We start from the raw sequence: 21,482 nt of genomic DNA, 5'->3' as shown, positions 1-21,482 counted from the left end.
CTGTCTCTACCTTTAAACGGCTTTGAATTCCCGCTATTTATTCAACTTGATCTAATTCCTCACCTGATATCCTTACCTGCGTTTACCTGCCCTTTCCCACCTTTTCCTAGACCGCTTCAGCTCTCTTGTCTCAACTTCACCTTTATTTACTTGGTTTAAGGTTATCTCTGTTCACTTAACCTTAGCCGACTTTAACCTTATAAGAGAAGCAAGGAAATAAAGGTGGATGAAGTGAAGACGGAAGGAGAAAATGATAAATGATTGATTGGAGGAATGACCAAATTTATCTTTACCTAACCCAACAAAATTTCCACCAATCTTACCAAACCCAATCTAAACTAAGCAAAAATTAAAACTAAAAAAGCAGAAAACTCACCAAAACAAACTTAAACCAATCCAACCTCCCTTAAACAAACTTAGACCCATTGGAAACTAACCTAACCCAACTAAATATATATAAACCACATCTTGATTAACTTTGAACCAAATGCAACCTCACGGAAGATATAATTCTTAACTCAATGTAATCGCATCTAACCCAACACAGACCAATACCATCTCACCTAACCCATCTTGAACCCAAAGTATCTTAATCTAACTCAACCTAACCTAACCTTACCCAACTTGAACCCAGCCTAACTAAAAGCAATCAAACCTAACCTAAGCTCAACTAATTTCACTCAGCTCAACAAAACCTGATCTCACCTGGCGAAGCTTTTACATTACCTTTACCTGACCTTACCTTTCCCTACCTCACCTTAATCACCACTCAACCTAACCTAACCTAACCTAACTTAAACCCAACCTAACTAAAAGCAATCAAACCTAACCTAAGCTCAACTAATTTCACTCAGCTCAACAAAACCTGATCTCACCTGTCGTAGCCTTCACCACCTCACCTTAATACACCACTCAACCTAACCTAACCTAACCTAACTTGAACCCATTCTACCTAAAAGCAATCCAACCTAACCTAAGCTCAACTAATCTCACTCAGCTCAACAAAACCTGATCTCACCTGTCGTAGCCTTCACCACCTCACCTTAATACACCACTCAACCTACCCTAAGCTACTTAAACCCAACCTAACTAGAGGCAATCAAACCTAACCTAAGCTCAACTAATCTCACTCAGCTCAACAAAACCTGATCTCACCTGTCGTAGCCTTCATCACCTCACCTTAATACACCACTCAACCTAACCTAAGCTACTTAAACCCAACCTAACTAGAAGCAATCAAACCTAACCTAAGCTCAACTAATTTCACTCAGCTCAACAAAACCTGATCTCACCTGTCGTAGCCTTTACATTACCTGGCATAGCTTCATCATACCTGGCACACCTTTTCCTGACCTTACCTTCCCTTACCTCACCTTGCTTCTTTTCACCTTGATGCACCATATTACCTGGTTTCACAGATTTCAGTTTAGGTGTGTCTAGAACCTTGAAGAAATACCTGGCCCACACCCACCCACGCACACACACACACACACACACACACACACACACACACACACACACACACACACGCGTACATTTCGGAATCAAAGAATAAAGTTATGTGAAGTGAAAATAATAAATAATAAAAGCGAAGAAGAGGCAAAAAATTTATGGCGGAGGAGGAGGAGAAAGAGGAGGAGGAGGAGGAGGGGGAGAAAGAGGAGGAGCAAGAGGAGGAGGAAGAGGAGGAGGTGGAGATGAGTAAGCACATTCGCATTCATGAAGCCACAAGCAACACACACACACACACACACACACACACACACACACACACACACACACACACGCAAGCCACGCCCATACATCTCTTAGCGCCCACGTTTTATTTTCTCTCTCTCTCTCTCTCTCTCTCTCTCTCTCTCTCTCTCTCTCTCTCTCATAAATAATAAAGAAATAATGGAAAAAAATAAAGGAAAAAGGAGATGGAAGAAGAGAGAGAGAGAGAGAGAGAGAGAAAGGAGAGAGAGAGAGAGAGAGAGAGAGAGAGAGAGAGAGAGAGAGAGAGAGAGAGAGAGAGAGAGAGAGAGAGAGAGAGAGAGAGAGAGAAAGCAAGAGAAAGAGAAAGTGGTCAATCCAGTTTTTGTTTCCTTCCTCTTTTATTCTCTTTTTTTCTCTATTTACTTCCTTTTGTCAGAGAGAGAGAGAGAGAGAGAGAGAGAGAGAGAGAGAGAGAGAGAGAGAGAGAGAGAGAGAGAGAGAGAGAAAGCTTAAAACACTGAAATAAATAAAAGAAAACAAGATAGAATTAAAGAAAAAGAAAGAATATTAAAGAGAAAAACAAAACTATGAAAAAAAAAGAATTAAAAAGAAAGGAAGATACATAAAGAGAGAGAGAGAGAGAGAGAGAGAGAGAGAGAGAGAGATGCAGGTAGTGTTCTCGTTACCTGCCCCTTACCTGTGCTTAAGACATGTTCTCCCATCGCTTACCTGTGCAGCACCTCTCCCCCCTTTACCTCCCTCCCTCCCCCTTTCTCTCCCTTCCTTCCTCTTCCTCTTCTCCCTTTCCTCTCCACTCTCTCTCTCTCTCTTACTTTCCCTTTTCTCTCCTTCCTTTTCCTCTTTCTCTCCCTCCTCCCTTTCGTTTTCTTTCTTACTTCTCTCTCCTTTTTCTCTTCCTTCTTCTTCCCTTTCTTTCTCTCCCTTCCCTTCCCTTCCTTTTCTCTTCCTCTGCCTCTTCCCTCCCTTCCCTTTCCCTTCCCGACCTGCCTTTCTTTTCTTCTTCTTTTCTTTATTTTCCTTTTCTTTTTTCTTTTCCTACCTCTCTCTTTCTTACCTATCTTTTATTTTCCTTATTCTCCTTTCCTTCCTTTTCCTATTTCTCTCTTTCTCTCTTCCTTTTGCTTTATTTTCTCTTCTTTCTTTACTTTTCCTCTCTCTCTCTCTCTCTCTCTCTCTCTCTCTTTTCCTTTCCTCTCCTAACTTCTCCTCCCCATTTTTCTTTCCTCTCTATCTCTTCTCTTTTCCTCCCTTCACCTTCTCTCCATCTCCCAATTTCTCTCTCCTCCTTATCTCTCATTCTTAACCCCACCCTCCCTATCTCTCTTTTTATCTCCCTTTCTCTTTCCTCCTTACCTCTACTTCCTCTTTCTCTCCTCCTCTTCCTCTTACACACAACCCTATATTTTGCTCCCCATAGACATTTCCTCCCCCTCCCCTTCTCTCCCCTTCCCTTCCCCCCTTCACTTAACTTACCCAAACCATCTCTCCGAGTTCCCACACCCAGTCTTTCTCATCTTCAAACCCCCTTCACTCTCGCCCCCCCATTCCTCCCCCCCTCCCCTTCTTCCCCTTCCCTCCCCCTCCCCATGTCCATTAAGACCAGTTGCCTCACCCCCTCCCCGACTCCGCCCCCCCCACCCCCTCGGTCTTGTCACATACACGTTCTGGTTTGGTTTTTCGTGGGTGAAGAAATAAGTTACGAAGAGGAAGAAGAAGAAGAAGAAGAAGAAGAAGAAAAAGAGGAAGAAGAGAAAGTTATGCTCTCTTCTTTCCTTATTTCTCTCTTTCTTCCTTCTCCTCTTCCCTTTTCCTATTTCCCTCTTTCTTAATTTTCCTTTCCTCTCTCTTCTATTTCCTTCCTTTCCTTGTCTTTCTTTTTCTTCCTCCTTCCTTCCTTCTCCCTATTCTTTCATTTTCCTTTCCTCTCTTCCATTTCCTTCTTTTCGTTTCTTTTCTCTCTCTCTCTCTCTCTCTCTCTCTCTCTCTCTCTCTCTCTCTCTCTCTCTCTCTCTCTTATATAACAACCTTTTCCTTTTCCTTCTCAAAAACTAAAAAATAACAACAACAAAATATGAGGAACAGGAAAAGTAGAGGAATAGAAAGAGAAAGTGACCCTCCCTTTCTAATTCTATCACCTGTACTAATCTCGTATTCTACCTGTTAATTCTACTGGTTTTTAAAGAAGTGTACCCTGGTGTTTTGTGGGCGTGGAGAAAACGGGATACGGGGGGGAGGGGGGAGGGGGAAGATGGGGATGGGCGTGAAAGTAATATTTGGGATGATAAGATATAGTTAGAGAGAGAGAGAGAGAGAGAGAGAGAGAGAGAGAGAGAGAGAGAGAGAAAAAATAGAGAAAGAGAAAATAGGAAAACAAGGAAGATGAAGGAAGAGAAGGATAAAGAAGAACGTCATAAGTAGAATAGAAAGATGATGAATAGAAGGAAATAAAACGAAATGAATAAATGAAATAAGTAAGAAAATATTAGAGAGTCACCCATCTATATTTCTTCTCATTTTGTTGTTGTTGTTTTCATTTTAATATTTTCCAACTTTTCTCAAATTATTTTTCATATTCCGGGAAAGTATTTTGGAGGGTAATGAGATTTTCGAAGAAGAAGAAGAAGAAGAAGAAGAAGAAGAAGAAGAAGAAGAAGAAGAAGAAGGATGAGGAGGAAGAAGAAAATGAGATACAGATATGATGAAAAAAAAAGGATGAGAAGGAAAAAGAGGAGGGAAAAATGCTTAAGATATATTAGAAAAAAAGAAAAGAAAAAAATACAGAGATAAGGGCAGAGAGAGAGAGAGAGAGAGAGAGAGAGAGAAAATTACTTGGGTACGAGGAAAGTTGAAGGAGAAAATAGAGTGCTGTATAGAGTCTGTCTGTCTGTGTCTGTCTGTCTGTCTGTCTGTCTTGTCTTCCTTTTCCTCCTCCTTCATTTCCTTCTTCCTTTATCTTCCTCTTCTTTGCTTACCTTGTCTTTTTTCTCTCCTTCTTTTGTTTTATTTTTTTCTTCTTTCTTTCTTTAATCTCTTTTATTTGTGTTTTTTTGTTTTACTTTATTTTCTTGTTTTTCTTCCCTCTCCTCCTTTTTCACTTCTCTAACTCTCTCTCTCTCTCTCTCTCTCTCTCTCTCTCTCTCTCTCTCTCTCTCTCTCTCTCTTTATTTTTATTATTCTCTTTCTCGCTTTCTTATATTCCTTCTCTTCCTCATTAAAATTTTTCGAGTCCTTTCTTCTATTCCTTCCTTTTCCTTACTTTCCTTCTCTTCTTTTTCCTTCCTTTACCTTATTCTTTTTTTTCTTCTTCACTCTTTTATTTCATCACTTTTCTCCTCATTTTCCTTTCCTTTCTAACTCCCTTTCCTCCAATCTTTCTTTTCCTTCACCTTTTTTTCTTATTCTTTTCCGTTTCTTTTCTTTTCTTTCAATTTTTCTTCATTTGTCCTTTTATTTTGTTCTTTTCTTTCTTTTCCTTCACCTTTTTCATGTGTTTTTCCTCTTCTTTTCTCTTCCTTTCATTTTTCTTCCCTTTTTTCTCTATATTCAGTCATTTTCTTTATTTTTCTTCTGTTTCCTTGTCCTGTTTTTCTTCTTCTCTCTTCTCCCTCTTTCTTCCACCTCCTCTTTCTCCTCTGATTCTTATTTAGGTTAACCTCCATTTTCCTTTTCCTTTTTCCTTTTCTCACAATTCTCTAATTTATCACCTTTTTCCTCTCCTCCCTTTGTTCGCTTTCTCGGTCACCTCCTCCTCTTCCTCTTCTCCTCCTCCTCCTCCTCTTTGTTTTCATGTCTATCTATTTCCTCTTTCTCTTATTCCATTTCCTCATTTCCTCTTGTTCTCCTGTTTATCATTTCTATTTGTATTTATTTTTATTTAACTTTATTTCTTCATTTATTTTTCTATCTATCTATTTTGCTTATTTATCTATGTTTATCATCTTCTTATTCTCTTCATTATTTTCTTTCTTTATCTTTCTTCTTCTCCTCCTCCTGTTTCTCTTTTTCCTTTATTTTTATTTTTCAATCAAATTTTTTCATTCTTTTCTCCTTCGACTTTATTTTTTTGCTAATTCGTATTTCGTGTTCTCTCTTTCTCATTTTCATTTTATTATCTTTTTCTTTTGTTTTTCCTTTCTTTCGATTTCTGTATTTTCATATTTTTCTCCTCTTCCTCCTCCTCTACCTCTTTCTTTCTTTTCTTTTTCATTCTACATTTTCTTTTCTTTCCTGTTCTTCCTTCTTTCTATTCCCCATTCTCACTTTATTCCTCCTCCTCCTCCTCCTCCTCTTCCTCCTCTTCCTCCTCCTCCTCTGTATATTATGTTAGTGTGATTTTCAGCGTCAGTAATGAACAAAAAATCAAGTTATTATCATTATTATTTTTAAGTCATTACGTTGATGGTCTTTTAGCGAATACCTGTGACGGATGAAGCCAGCAGGTGACGTCTGTGGAATTAATGCGCTGTTTTTTTATGGTGTTTGTGTGTGTGTGTGTGTGTGTGTGTGTGTGTGTGTGTGTGTGTGTGTGTGTGTGTGTGTGTGTGTGTGTGTGTGTGTGTGTGTGTGTGTGTTTGCGTGTGTTTGAATATGTGTATAAAAATGATTGTGGAAATGTAGTGATAATGATTTGGTGGGTGGCTGTGTGTGTGTGTGTGTGTGTGTGTGTGTGTGTGTGTGTGTGTTTATGGGTACTGTCATTTTTGTTGTTATTACTATTGTTATTGTTATTATTATTATCAAAAACACACACACACACACACACACACACACACACACATGGAAACATACACCTCCACGTCCATTCCCTTCCCTTCATTTTCCCTTTCCTATCCTTCCCTTCCCTTCCCCTTACCTTCCCTTACTTTCCCTACCCTTCTCTTCCCTTCCCCAACCTACCCTGCCCTTCCTTTCCCTTCCCTTCCCTTCCTCTTCCTTTCCCTACTCTTTCCCTACTCATTCCCTTCCCTTCCCCTTCCATACTCTTCCCTAGCTATCCCTTCTCTTCCCTTCCCCAACCTACCCTGCCCTTCCTTTCACTTCCCCCTATCCTCCCCTACCCTTCCCTTGTATGGGTTTACCCCCCCATATACAGGTGTTTATTGCCACATAAATATAATGTTTTTTTAGACAATGATATCGTTTGACTCTGACGGAATTTGATGTTTGTGTTTTATTATTATTTTTTTTCTTGCATCAGGTTTGGGGCGTGCTAATTAAAAGGGTTGGATTCTGCAGGTGTTCTTTTATACCTGAGGGCGTTTTTTTGTTTTGTTTTTTGTTCACCTGGATTTCTGACGTGGATTGAGGTTTATGAGTGTATCGGATTCGGTTAATTAGGATTCACTTTTACTTTATAACAATCGGTCTATAATATTTATCCTCTTTATTCTTTCCCTGTTTTTATTTTTAAGAGTATGAGAGAAACACTATTATTTTCTCACAATATTCTTTTCCTATTTACTATTTGATGATGATGATATTAATAACGAAAATAGTGTAGAAGGTACACACACACACACACACACACACACACACACACACACACACACACACACACCTCATCTTTAGTGTTCGCATAAAATCATTTCCACCAAAGTTTCAGGACAGCAAAAGGGAGAGTGAATATAAGTATTTGATGGGGCTAATTAACTCTTAAAGGTGCTTCTGCCAGGTGAGCCAGACAGGTGTGTGTGCGTGCGTGTGTGTGTTATTAGCAGGTAATGGATAAGGTATTAGTCATTTATTATTATTATTATTATTATTATTATTGTTGTTGTTGTTGTTGCTGCTTTTCTTGTTATTCTTCTTCCTCCTCCTCCTTCTCCTCCTCTCTCCTCTCTCCTTCTCCTCCTTCTCTCTCCCTCCTCCTCTTTTTATTCCTCCTTCACGATCTCCTTTTTACTCATTTTTCCTCTTCCTCCTCTTCTCTTTCTCCTCTCCCTCTTGTTCTTCTTATTCCTCCTCCTCCATCTCCTCCTTTTCACCTTCTCCTTTCTCCTCTTCCTCCTCTTCTTTTCCTCTTTCTCCTCTTTTTATTCCTCCTCCTCCATCTCTTCCTTTTCACCTTCTCCTTTCTCCTTTTCCTTATTCTCTTCGTCCTCCTCCTCCTCCTCCTTCTACTACTACTACTACTACTACTATTTACACAACAATTAATACAGATATGAATGGACGGATAGCACGGTTGTTTACATGTTAATAAGGGTATAAATTTGTCTGCCAGCAGCGTCCATCTCTCAAATGATATCGTGATTAAGCAGCGATACGGGTTGTTAAGAGGCGTAGGAAATATTATAAATACACACACTGGCGTTAATTATATGTGTGTGTGTGTGTGTGTGTGTGTGTGTGTGTGTGTGTGTGTGTGTGTGTGTGTGTGTGTGTGTGTGTGTGTGTTTCCCTCTCCCTCTCTCTTGTATTCGTTTATCTCCCTTCTCTCCCTTTCCTCCCTTCCTTTATTTCCTTCTTCCCTTAACTATCCACCTCTCTCTCTCTCTCTCTCTCTCTCTCTCTCTCTCTCTCTCTCTCTCTCTCTCTCTCTCTCTCTCTCTCTCTCTCTCTCACAGGTAATTCATTTCCAGGTGATTTAAATGCTACAAGTATTAGAATTATTTACTCGGTTATTAAAGCCTTTAAAAATATAGATAAATGGAGCGTTTCTCATTTATTATATATTTACTTTGCATAACAGTAATTTAGAGGATGGGTAAGTAACTTTTTTTTTTTTTGGGGGGGGGCTGGGGAGGAGGTGGTGCTCTCTCTCTCTCTCTCTCTCTCTCTCTCTCTCTCTCTCTCTCTCTCTCTCTCTCTCTCTCTCTCTCTAAATATATAAATTGCGTGCTTTAAATTTTATGTGCCAGCAACAAGATGATATTAGCTGTGTGTGTGTGTGTGTGTGTGTGTGTGTGTGTGTGTGTGTGTGTGTGTGTGTGTGTGTGTGTGTGTGTGTGTGTGTGTGTGTGTGTGTGTGTGTGTGTGTGTTGAAACAAAAGAAGTGCAACATACCACATTAGGAATACCATCTCTCTCTCTCTCTCTCTCTCTCTCTCTCTCTCTCTCTCTCTCTCTCTCTCTCTCTCTCTCTCTCAACCTTCCCCTCCTTTCCCCCTCCAGAAACACACCCAAAGACTCTCCATCTCTCCATACCTCCACCCACACCTTCCCCCCCTCCCCCTCCACACACCTGTCCATATAAGGTACAGCGGAGGTCAGTGTTCACCTGTGCAACCAACGAACACACGCACGCACGCACACGCCCCACCTCACCTGGCTTCCGTCCCCACCTTCATTGATTGTTATTCAGGTCAGGTGTGGTATTTTTTTTACCTGTTGGCGCGGGAGAGTGAGTTTGAAGTTACCTGCACGCTTTATTGCTTCGTGTGAGTACGGTGGTTTTTTTAATTTTATTGTTTTTGGTTCTCGGAAAATAAGAGAGATTGGTTTGAGCCATGTGATGATTGTGATGATAATGGTGAAAAAATAAAGATTGCAGTGATGATTAGAAAGATGACTCAATAATAATAGTTGGATGATGTGACTGATGAATAAGGATAATTGATGTTGTGCTCGAATGAAAGGTCTGTTGTTGTTGTTGATTTTTGGAGTATGAGATAATTAAACTGATAAAAATCGAAGGGAAGTGAATAAGATGAACCAGTTATAAATATGAAAAATAACGATAATAAAAAAATAATAAAAACAACGTAGTAGAGGCAAGTAAAGTTTATTGAATAGTTTTGTTCTAGAATTGAAAACTTTGATCTTTATTTCTTTCTTTCAAACTCAAACGATAAAAAATATAGACTCCGCGTACAACATACAAAAACAAAGTAAGATAATTAATATTCTACTTCAAAGGAAAAATATTGATTACGCTGACCACACACACACACACACACACACACACACACACACACACACACACACACACACCTGTACTACCTTTCCAATTAGACAGAATGAGGTAAGTCTTATCACTCCTACGAACTCTTCCTTTAAGGTGAATCTCATTAACTACGTAATTAACCTTTGTGAGATGATGATGATGATGATGATGATGTTGGAAGGGGTGTTAGTGGTACAGTGAAGATGGTAGTAGTAATAATAGTAATAGTAGTAGTAGTAGTAGTAGTAGTAGTAGTTATAGGAAGAGGAAGAGAAGTAAGAGGAGATGGAAGAAGGGGAGGAAGAAGAGGAGAAAGAAGGAGAGGAGGAGGAGGATATAGAAATGCTGTTGTTCATTTCTCTTATATTAATTCTCGTTCTTGTTACTGATGATGAAAATAGTGTTGTTGTTGTCGCTGTTGTTGTTTTAAGTCTCTTCCTATTCATATTATTCTTGTCTTTGTTATAGAGAAATGTGTTGTTCCTGATGTTGTTGTTGTTGTTGTTGTTATTATCCCTTCCCTTCCATTGTCCCGGATAAAACGTTTCCATTATTGAGGCTGAAAACGTTCGTGGATGCGTGCGTCTCTTGGGACAGTGCAAGAGAGAGCGAGCGAGCGAGCGAGAGAGAGAGAGAGAGAGAGAGAGAGAGAGAGAGAGAGAGAGAGAGAGAGAGAGAGAGAGAGAGAGAGAGAGAGAGAGAGAGAGAGAGAGAGTTAACAAATTTATCTCATTCTCTCTGATTTGCTTTCTTTCTCTCTTTATCTGTATCTTTTTTTTCTTTTTATTTATTTATTTATCTTTCTTGTCTCACATTCCCTTGGTCTTATTTCCTTTTTCTGTCTTTGTCTGTCTGTCTATCTGTCTGTCTGTCTGTCTATCTATCTATCTATCTGTCTGTCTCTATTCAAACAAGGAAATACTAATACATTTTGATTTTATATAGAAGATGAGTGTCAACCCCTCTCTCTCTCTCTCTCTCTCTCTCTCTCTCTCTCTCTCTCTCTCTCTCTCTCTCTTTGATACAGGAGAAGTCAATGTTGCGTCACTTTTTTAACATTCCAATGACGGTCAAAAAAATCTTTCCTCTTTCATTTTTTATTTCTTTATTTTATTTTTTTCAGAAACGTAATACTTTTTTTTTTCTCTCTTTGAAGATCTGAAATCTCAAACACACACACGAACACACACACTTTAAAGAGAGAGAGAGAGAGAGAGAGAGAGAGAGAGAGAAAGACTTTTTTTTATTATTTAGTATTTATTGAAGTTTTCCATTTTTTTTCTAGGTCAAATATTTTTTTTAATTTCTCTGAAAGCAAAATATTTCTGCAACAGTTATAAGTCCCAAGAGAGAGAGAGAGAGAGAGAGAGAGAGAGAGAGAGAGAGAGAGAGAGAGAGAGTAGAAAGATAGATAAACAGATTGACAGACATACAGACAGATAGACAGACAGACAGACAGAACAGGAAACAAAAAAACAGACGGAAAGACAAAAAAAATAGATAAAGAAAACAGATAAACAGACAAAAATAAGCAAAAAAAAAACAAACAAAACAAGACTAAACAAAACAAAAAAACAATAAGAAAAACAACACTTACAAAAACACAGACAATCAAAACCAAAACAAAATAACAAAACAAAAAAAGAAAACAACACACACACACACACACACACACACACACACACACACACACACACACACACACACACACACACCAAAACAACAAAAAGCAACAACAACAAAAAAAAAAAACAGATTGACCACCGAACAGCAAGAAAAACACACACATTCTCACCTGTCAGAACAAAACTCCAGGTATTTCTCGAACAGGTAAACGAACATAGGAGCAAAGGTGATAAGGCACAGGTAAGGGGTGGGGGGGAGGGGGGGAGGAGGAGGAGAGGTCAAAGGTCAAATGGAGGAAGAGGAGGAGGAGGAAGGGGTGAAGAAGAAGAGGTTGAGTTTATTACACTTAGTTTTCCTTAATTTTCTTTGTTTTTCTTTTTTTTCTTTCTATTTCAGGTTTAAGACACATTACTTTATCTTTCTTCTTTCTTTTTTTTTCTTTCAAGGTGTGAGGATGAGAGGTTTAATATTCTACTTCATTTTCTTGTCTTTTTTCTTTTTTTTTCTTTTTCGTTTTCTTTTATCTTTTTCAAGGAGAGAGGAAGAGGAAGTTCAATATCCTTCACTTTCTTTATTTTTGTTCTTTGTTTTCTTTTCTTTTTTTCTTACTCTTTCAATGTTAGAGGAAGAGTTTTCGATTCTATTTCACTTTCTTTCTTTTTTTTTGCTTTTCTTTTTTATTTCATGGGGAGAGGAAGAGGTTTAAGATACTATTTAATTTTCTTTAAATACTTTTTCTTTTTGTCTTTCTTTCTTTCTTGTTGTTTAAGTGGAAGGTTTGTGAAAAGAGAAAGAAGTGGTTTAACATCCTTCTTTTTTCTTTCTTTTCCATTTTTTCTTTCCTTCCTTTCTTGTGTTGTAAAATTAAAAGATTGTGATGAGAGGAAGAAGAGTGGCTTACTATTCTTCATTTTCTTTCTTTTTCTTTTTTTTCTTTCTTCGCTAAACACACACAAAAACAAACAATCAACAAAGAAAGAAAAACAAAACAAAAAACAAAGGAAAATGAATCATACTAAAAAATCGTGACTTGTTTTTTTCTCTGCTTTTTCTTTTCCTTTTTTTCATTCTCTTATTTTTTTTCGTGTGTTATAAATGAGACTGTTTTAATCACTTCTTTTCATTTTTCTTTCTTTTCTTCCTCTCCTTTTTTTCTTTTTTTTTCTTTGTGTTTTGATTGACAGGTTTGTTTTGATTAATCGCGAGACAGACATAAAACAACATAATTACGTCGCGATACCTGTTGGTTAGTGCAGGTGATTGATCGGGGCACAGGTAGAGAAAGGTGAGTGGAGGGGGGGGGGGGGGGGGTGATTAAGCGAGGCGTGACAGGTGGAGGTGGTGGTGGTGGTGGTGGTGGTGGTGATGGTGGTGATGGTGGTGGTGGTGGTGATGGTGGTGGTGGTGGTGATGGTGGTGGTGGTGGTGATGATGGTGGTGGTGGTGGTGGTGAGTTTTTATACGCATACGCATTCACACACACACACACACACACACGGTTTCTTTCTCTTCCTTCTTTACAAAACACAAAAGCTTACCGATAATTATCTACACACACACACACGCACACACTCACACACACACATACAGGAACACACGATTTATTTTTTAATTCTGACAAAAGGTTACGGATAAACTCTCAAACACACACACACACACACACACACACACACACACACACACACACACACACACACACACACACACACACACAGATTTCCTCGCATATCTCAGGATCATCCAAAAATCCCTTAAAAATCTATAGACAATAAATAAAACAACAAAACAACGAAAGATGAATTACGCTAAAAAGAAAAAAAGAAATAAAATAATAAAAAAGAAAGGAAGGAAAATAAGAAGAGTGAAAAGTGAGAATATTTGTCCCGTTGTCATTTGTGTGTGTGTGTGTGTATGTGTGTGTGTGTGTGTGTGTGTGTGTGCGCGGGGTGTCTCTTTAAATAGGGTTCATATGACCTCGCAAACTATATAATTGGACACAAACGAACACACACACACACACACACACACACACACACTGACCTCTAGTAACAAACACAAACACACACACACACACACAAACAAACACAAAGAAGTCGCTCAACAGATAAAACACAAACAGAAACAAGCAAACAAACAAAGTAATCAGACAAAACCACACACACACAAACTCACTAACAAACACACAAACTAACAACTAAACAAACACACACAAACACACTAACAACTAAATAAACAAACCCAAACAAAAAAAAAACAAGGAAATACAACAAAACAACCACGAAGCCAAGAAAAAACAAAGAAATAAAGAAAACAAGAAAAAAGCGAGAAAACTGAATGAAGGAAACTAGAAAATCGTGACCTTTTTGTTTTTTTTCTTTACTTCCCCCTCCCCCCCTCTCTCTCTCTCTCTCTCTCTCTCTCTCTCTCTCTCTCTCTCTCTCTCTCTCTCTCTGACCTTTGGGAGGGGTTGGAAGAGGTCACTCACGCACAAGAGAGGTCACGCCGCCCCCCCAACCCCCCTCCCCCCCTCCCCGGTTCGATTCCAGCTAGTGACCTGACCTAATAATATCGTACCTGTTGATTGACACACCTGTTGTAATATGACCTGACCCGACCTGACCTTACCTGTGTGTTTACCCTTGTATGTGTGTGTGTGTGTGTGTGTGTGTGTGTGGGTGTCTGTTAGTTCGTGTGTCTATCTGTCTATCTATCTATCTATTTATCTATCTATTCCCTGTTTTTTTCTTTATTTATTTATTTATCAATCAGTTTCTCTTTCCATCTCTCTCTCTCTCTCTCTCTCTCTCTCTCTCTCTCTCTCTCACACACACACACACACACTCTCTCTCTCACACACACACACACACACACACACACACACACACACACACATGCATACGAAATTCTCACTCCCTTTGCATTCACGATACGCGTTGACCTACTGACCTGACCTGGTAGCAGTAGCAGTAGTAGTAGTAGTAGTAGTAGTAGTAGTAGTAGTAGTAGAAGAATGATATTGAAAGCAAAAATATGAAAAAATTATTAAAACAAAGATAAACAAAATGAGAGAGAGAGAGAGAGAGAGAGAGAGAGAGAGAGAGAGAGAGAAAGTTTCATAACTAATATAATATCACAATCTATTGCATCACCTTCCTTTCCTTCTCTCTCTTTCCCTCCCCCTCCTCCTCCTCCTCCTCCTTCCCTTCCCTTCCCACCCCTTTCCTTTCCTTCCTCCTTCTTTTCTTCCATTCCCTTCCCCTGAACTTTTCCATCTCTCCCTCCCCCCTGTTCCTCTCCCTTCAATACTTCCCCTTTCATTCTTTTCCCCTTTCTTTTATACTTTCCTTTCTCCCCTTCCCTTCAATCCTCTCCCCTCTCCCCCCTTTTCTTCTCTTCCTCCACCAAATTCCTTCCTTTTTTTCTCCCTCCTCTTCTATTCCACTACCTCTTTCTCCTCCACCTAGTACTCTTTCTTCCCTTCTATATCCTTCTTTTCCTCTCTCTATTTCCTATCTCTCTCTATCTCTCTTCCTATATCTTCCTCTCTCTCCCACTTTACGCCCCCTCCTCCTCTTCCTCTTCCTCTTTGTTTTGTTCCCCTCCTCTCATTCAAAATCGTAACCCAAAGTAAGTAAAGAATTCAAAACTGGAGCGGATGAAAAATCAATCTTTTAATTCCGCTGACAGAAAAATACCCAGCCATTTCCCCTTCCTCCTCTTCCTCCTCCTCCTTCTCCAGAAAAAGAGGAAAAGTATTGGACAGCGAAACTACAGACACATAAGAGAGAGAGAGAGAGAGAGAGAGAGAGAGAGAGAGAGAGGAGGAAAGAAAGGGAAAGGGGGAGACTCACCTATATTTTAATGTGTGTGTGTGTTCTTTTCGCAAACAATGAACGAAACTGCAAATCGCTTCGCTGTATCGCTTGTGTATGGATAGGGAGACGGATGCAGAGATACACACAGAGAGATACACACAGATAAACCCAATGAATATCGCTGCGAGAGTTTAGACAAGGGCCGAACAAAATGCCGTTGTTGTGTGAGTTGATACGAGAGAGGAGAACAAAAGGCGAGGCAATATATCTACATATGCAAGTAAGGTAACGTTGGCAGCCTCTCCCTCCCTCCCTTCCCCTACCATCCCCCACTCCTCCCCACGCACACCTGCACACCTGTCGAGAGGAAATTAGTAGAGAAATACAGGTAGGAGTGAAGGTGTGTTTGATAATACATATAATAAATAGATAAGTTTCGTTGTTAGAATATAATTAAAACTTGAACGGAAATAAAAGTGTCTTGGGAGTAACATATATATTTTTTTATTACCTGTCGAAAGGAAATTAAGAGAGAAATACAGGTATGTTTGGCTGTTAGAATAAAATAAAAAGTGAAAAGGGAAGAAACGCTTGTTGGAAAGAGTAATTTAACAAACCTTTTTACCTGTCGAGAGGAAATTAATAAATACAAATATAAGTTCAAAGTAAGTTAATAATAAAAAAAGAAAAAATGAATACAGTGTTTGGTTTGGTTGTCAATAAAAAGTGAAAAGGGAAGAAACGCTTGTTGGAAAGAGTAATTTAACAAACCTTTTTACCTGTCGAGAGGAAATTAATAAATACAAATATAAGTTCAGGTAAGTTTGATAATAAAAGATAAAATGAATACAGGTAAGTTTGGTTGTCAGAATAAAATAAAAAGTGAAAGGGGAAGAAATGTTTGTTGGAAAGAGTAATTTAACTAACCTTTTTACCTGTCGAGAGGAAATTAATAGAGAAATACAGGTAACAATTCAGGTAAGTGTGATAATAAATAAAAAGTTCTGATATGGTTGGTGAATAAATAATTGAAGGAAAAAGTAATTTGAACCACCTTCTTACCTGTGATGAGGATATTAATAGAGAAATTCAGGTAAGTTTGGTTGTTAGAATAAAATAAAAAGTGAAAGGGGAAGAAATGTTTGTTTGGGAAGAGTAATTTAACTAACCTTTTTACCTGGCGAGAGGAAATTAATACAGAAATACAGGTAACAATTCAGGTAAGTTTGATGATAAAAGAATAAAGATAAATTCAGATAAGGTTGGCGAATAAGTAATTGAAGGAAAGAGTAATTTAAACCACCTTCTTACCTGTCGAGAAGAAATTAATAGACAGGTAAGTTTGATCGTTAAAATGAAATGGAAGGTGTTACGCGTTTAAATAACTGGAGAGTGTAATTTTAATCAACCTTTTTACCTGTGATGAGGATATTAATAGAGAAATACAGGTAAGTCTGGCTCTTAAAATCAAATAAAAAAGTGAAAGAGGAAGAAACGCTTGTTGGAAAGAGTACTTTAACTAACCTTTTTACCTGTCGAGAAAAAAGTAATAGAGAAATACAAATATAAGTTCAAGTATGTGCGATAATAATAAATAAAATGAATGCAGGTAAGTTTGGTCATTAAATGAAATAGAAAGTGGAACGCGTATAACCAACTGAGGGGAAGGGTAATTTAACCAACGTTTTTACCTGTCGAGAGGAAATTAATACAGGTAAGTATGAGTGTTGAAATACATAAATAACAGAGTGGAACGTAGATGAGTTATATCATCAACCTTTTTACCTGCAATGAGGAAATTATATACAGGGATACAGGTAAGCTTGGTTGTTAAAAAAAAATGAAAGCTTAATAATTGAAGGAAGGGTTAATAGAGATAATTCCTTACCTGTGTAGAGAAAATGAACAGAGTAACACAGATGAGAATAAGGTGAGTTTGTTAATAATAAATCAAAATAACAAATAAAACAATAAATAACGAAAATATGATGAATAGATAATAAATAAGACAAGTAATTAAAACAAATCTTACCTGTCAAAAGGAAATTAAATAGAGATATACAGGTACGGTAGAAGGTTCCTTTGATATATGTTAGATAAGATAAATAGTAAATAAAATTAAGTAATTAACCCAAAATTCTACCTGTCAAGAGAGCAATAATTAATGCATAAATACAGGTAGGAGTGAAGGTAAGTCATTTTGGTTGGATGAAATAAATGGGAACGTAGCTATAAGGTAAGGTTAGGTAAGGTAAGGAAAGGTAAGGTAGGGTAAGGTAAGGCAATGTAAGGTAAGGTAAGGTAAAGAAAATTAAGAAAGATAAGGTAAGGTAGTGAAAGGTAAGGTAAGAAAGGGAAAGTTAATGTAAGGTAAGGTAAGGTAAGGTAAGGTAAGGTAAGGTAAAGCAAGGTAAGGAAAGATAAGGTTAAGTAAGGTATAAGGTTAAAAAGTGAAAGGTAAATGCTTGAAAGTGAAATTAAACCAGCCCTCACCTGCCTATAAGTAATTAATAAAGAAATACAGGTAGAGATGAAGGTAAGTTTGATTTGTAAAGGTAAAAAAAATGGAAGGTAAATATATGCTTGTAAGAAAAGTGAAATTAAACCAACTCCTACACCTGTCAGGAAGGAAATTAATTTAGAAATACAGGTGAGATTGCAGGTAAGTCTGACAGGTAAATCTATTCATTCATTTCTTTGTTGATTAATATCTTTACTAGGTCATGCATCTATCTATCTACCTGTCTGTTTATCTATCAATCTATCTGTACATCTTTGTCTCTCTATCTCTCTACCTATTATAATCTGTCTGTATGTCTATCTATCTACCTGTCTAATTATCTACCTACCTACCTGTCTATCTATTAGGGTTTCCTTCCCGGGATCCCGTGATCCCGGGATCCCGGGATCCCGGCCATAAATGGGCTTTTTTTTCCTTCCCGGGGAAAATTTCGAAAATGAAATCCAAGATGACTTTTTTTTTTTTTTTTTCTACAAAATACTAAATAAATCGAAATAATATATGAGAGAGAGAGAGCGATATCTATCTATCTCCCTAAGAATTGAGTTGTTAATGAGAAAGAGAATAAAATCTAATAAACTAAGGTAGCAAAACTCCATTACCTGTTCTATCTCTCTGTCTACCTGCATAAGAATTGACTTGTTAGGTGGGAAGTAAATCAACACGCCATTACCTGTCGGGATATGAGAGGAAATTATAACAATAACAACAACAACGACAGCAAAAAAAACTTAACCACGTACTCTAAACACTAACTGGAAATGGGACTAATAATTCTTACGACTGAAACACACACACAAAAGAAAAAAAGACCCCCCCCCCCAAATGATAAGTCACTCCACTGAGGTATATGAAAAAAAAGGTACAACGCGAGGGAGATGATGAATGATAATGTTAGTTGATATTCAGAGCACGATGCGTTGCCCTTTAATAAACTAGGCAGCGGGGTAACTGTTAGTGCCCGACGCTAGAAAAAAGTATGTTTGTGTGATAATTCTTGAACTCTTAGGAGAAAAAAGTAACAGAATAGGGAAAGGATTATAAGAAAACTAAGTGAATTTCTGGCACGTAAATAGAACAGTAGGCAAGGAAGGTGAACTTTAAACTTACTGACCATAGAAAAAAGTATGTTTGTGTGATACTGGTGAACCCTTAGGAGAAAAAAGTAACAGAATAGGGAAAGGATTATAAGAAAACTAACTGAATTTCTGGCTCGTAAATAGAACAGTAGGCAAGGAAGGTGAACTTTAAACTTATTGACCCAAGAAAAAAGTATATTTGTGTGATAACTCTTGAACCCTTAGGAGAAAAAAGTAACAGAATAGGGAAAGGATTATAAGAAAACTAGCTGAATTTCTGGCTCGTAAATAGAACATTAGGCAAGGAAGGTGAACTGTAAACTAACTGACCCAAGAAAAAAGTATGTTTGTGTGATAATTCTTGAGCCCTTAGGAGAAAAAAGTAACAGAATAGGGAAAGGATTATAAGAAAACTAACTGAATTCTTCGTAAATAGAACAACTACTAGGGAAAGTGATTGTGTGATATTGGTGAACCCTTAGGAGAGAAAAGTAACAGAATAGGGAAACGATTATAAGAAAACTAGATGAATTTCTGGCACGTAAATAGAACAGTACTAGCCCTTTAAATAAACAATGCAGCGGAGTAACTATGAAATACCTGACCCTAGAAAAAAAGTATATTTGTGTGATAACTCTTGAGCCCTTAGGAGAGAAAAGTAACAGAATAGATAAAGCAATATAATTATGAAAACTAACTGAATTTCTGGCACATAAATAGAACAGTATTTGCCCTCTAAAGAAGCACGATAAGGAAGTAACTGTAAACTGCCCGAGCCTTAGAAAAAAATGTTTGTGTGATAACTGTTAAACGATTATGAGAGAGCTAAGAGTGTTTAAGAAGAGGTAGAATATTAGAAGCATCTGCATTATGAGTGTACAAACCGAATATATAAAAAAAAAATAAGAAACATATATAGAAGCATTATGAGAAAAGTAGGGACATAGAATATTGTTATTTCACATATGATAAGCCCTAAAGCAATTATGAGAAAACGTTATGATAAATCTAACAGCAATTTAGATACATAAATAGAACAGTACAAGCTCTGTAAATAAACACAGACAAAAAATGTAACAACTGCTCAAACCTAGAAAAAATAATGTGTAAATGATAAATGTTGAATGATTATGAAAAAAAACTAACTAACAGAACTCAAGTGCAGCGAACATCACAAAACTTATACCATCATGAAAGAAAGCTAACGGAGTATTGAGTGAACATCATAAGAAATCGAACAGCATTGCAGATACATTACTAAAACAATGCTAGTCTATTTGATGAACGCAACCACCTAAATGTTAACTGCCGAAGACTAGAACAAAAATACGTTTGAGGGATAACTGAGTAGACATTATTAGAGAAGTAAAAGGATATAAGAAGATACAACATTACTAGCTTTTTGTGTAATAAGAGAGAGTAAACTAATAAAACATAACAGACAGAACGATAGTAGGAAACGAAATATAAACTACGTAAAAATATAAATGTTACCTGCCGAAGACTACAAGAAAAAACGTTTGAGAGATAACTGAGTGCCCATTATCAGAGAAGCAAAAGGATATAAAAATAGATACATTACTAGCTTTTGTATTATAAGAGAGAGTAAACTAATAAAATATAATACAGAACGCAAGTAGATAACGAAATATAAACTCCGTAAAAATATAAAGCATTACGTAATCTAGAAATCATGGCCGCCCAACGCTGGAAAAAAAAGTGTAAATGATATCTGTTGAATCTTTATGAGAAAACTAACAGCATGTAATAAGACTCTGAACCATAATGAGAAAAGTACCTGAATTTCGTGTATATAAATAGTGTTAGCAAACGAAGTGTGTTAAGTGCCCAACGATAGAAAAAAAAGTGTAAATGATAAGTGAGTTGCCATGATGCAAAAACGAAGAGAACTGAACGAGATAGAACATTACTAGCATTTGTATAAGAGAGAGTAAATTAATGAAGTATAATAGCAGAGGTAGAACAAGATTAGGAGATGAAAACTGGACCAGGTAATGAGCAAAGGAGTCAGTTCCAGGGAATTAAAAAATAAGCAATAATGGAAAAAAAAGCCCGCTACTCACTGCTCCTAAAAAGAGTTAGAGGAGTGGCCGAAAGAGAGGTCAATTTCGGGAGGAGAGGTGTCCTGATACCCTCCTCTTCAAAGAGCTCAAGTCGTAGGCAGGAGGAAATACAGATGAAGGAAGATGACTGAAGATTGTTAAACTAGAGAACGCAAGATAAAATATGACATGAAAACAAGACGAATTTAAATGTTAAGTTTGAGCACACATACATAAACCGTCAGGAGCAAAAAAAATAAATAAATAAATAAATAAAAAAATAAATAAATAAAAGAAACAATAAAAAACGAAAAATAAGTGCAAAAACAGATATAAAGACAAAAAAAAACGGTAAATATCAAACACAAGTCGGTCTAAATAAATAAATGAAGTAAATAAATAAAAAAAGAAAAAAAGTGCAAAAACAGAAATAAAAGAAAAAAAACAGAAAAAAACGGTAAATATCAAACACAAGTCAATCTAAATAAATAAATGAAATAAAAAACAATCAAAAAAGAAAAATCATGTGACAAAAACAACAACAACAATCGGTAAATATCAAAACACAAGTCAGTCAGTCCCCCAAAACAAACACGTGTGGCTTGACTATTTCTGGACCAGGTAACCGACCACCAAATTAGTAATCAGCAGGTAAGGTATGCAGCCCTAATTAATAAAAGGTCAACAGGTTCGCCGCCAGTCCTGTGCACCTTCACGGGGACTGCTATGAGGTAAAAAAAAAAAACTCAAAATAAAAACAAGGGTACGTTAAAC

At 37.3% G+C, this 21,482-nt stretch overlaps 1 protein-coding gene across 1 annotated transcript in view; it reads right to left on the bottom strand.

The window, feature by feature from the left end:
* Window positions 1–21,482, bottom strand: part of LOC127010015 (uncharacterized) — a 33,852-nt gene that overhangs the window by 11,625 nt on the left and 745 nt on the right. The gene's annotated exons all lie outside the window — the stretch shown is intronic.

This window comes from Eriocheir sinensis, chromosome 42 (assembly GCF_024679095.1).
Source record: "Eriocheir sinensis breed Jianghai 21 chromosome 42, ASM2467909v1, whole genome shotgun sequence".
Taxonomy (NCBI): Eukaryota; Metazoa; Arthropoda; class Malacostraca; order Decapoda; family Varunidae; genus Eriocheir; species Eriocheir sinensis.
This window is presented reverse-complemented; position numbering and strand designations above follow the sequence as displayed.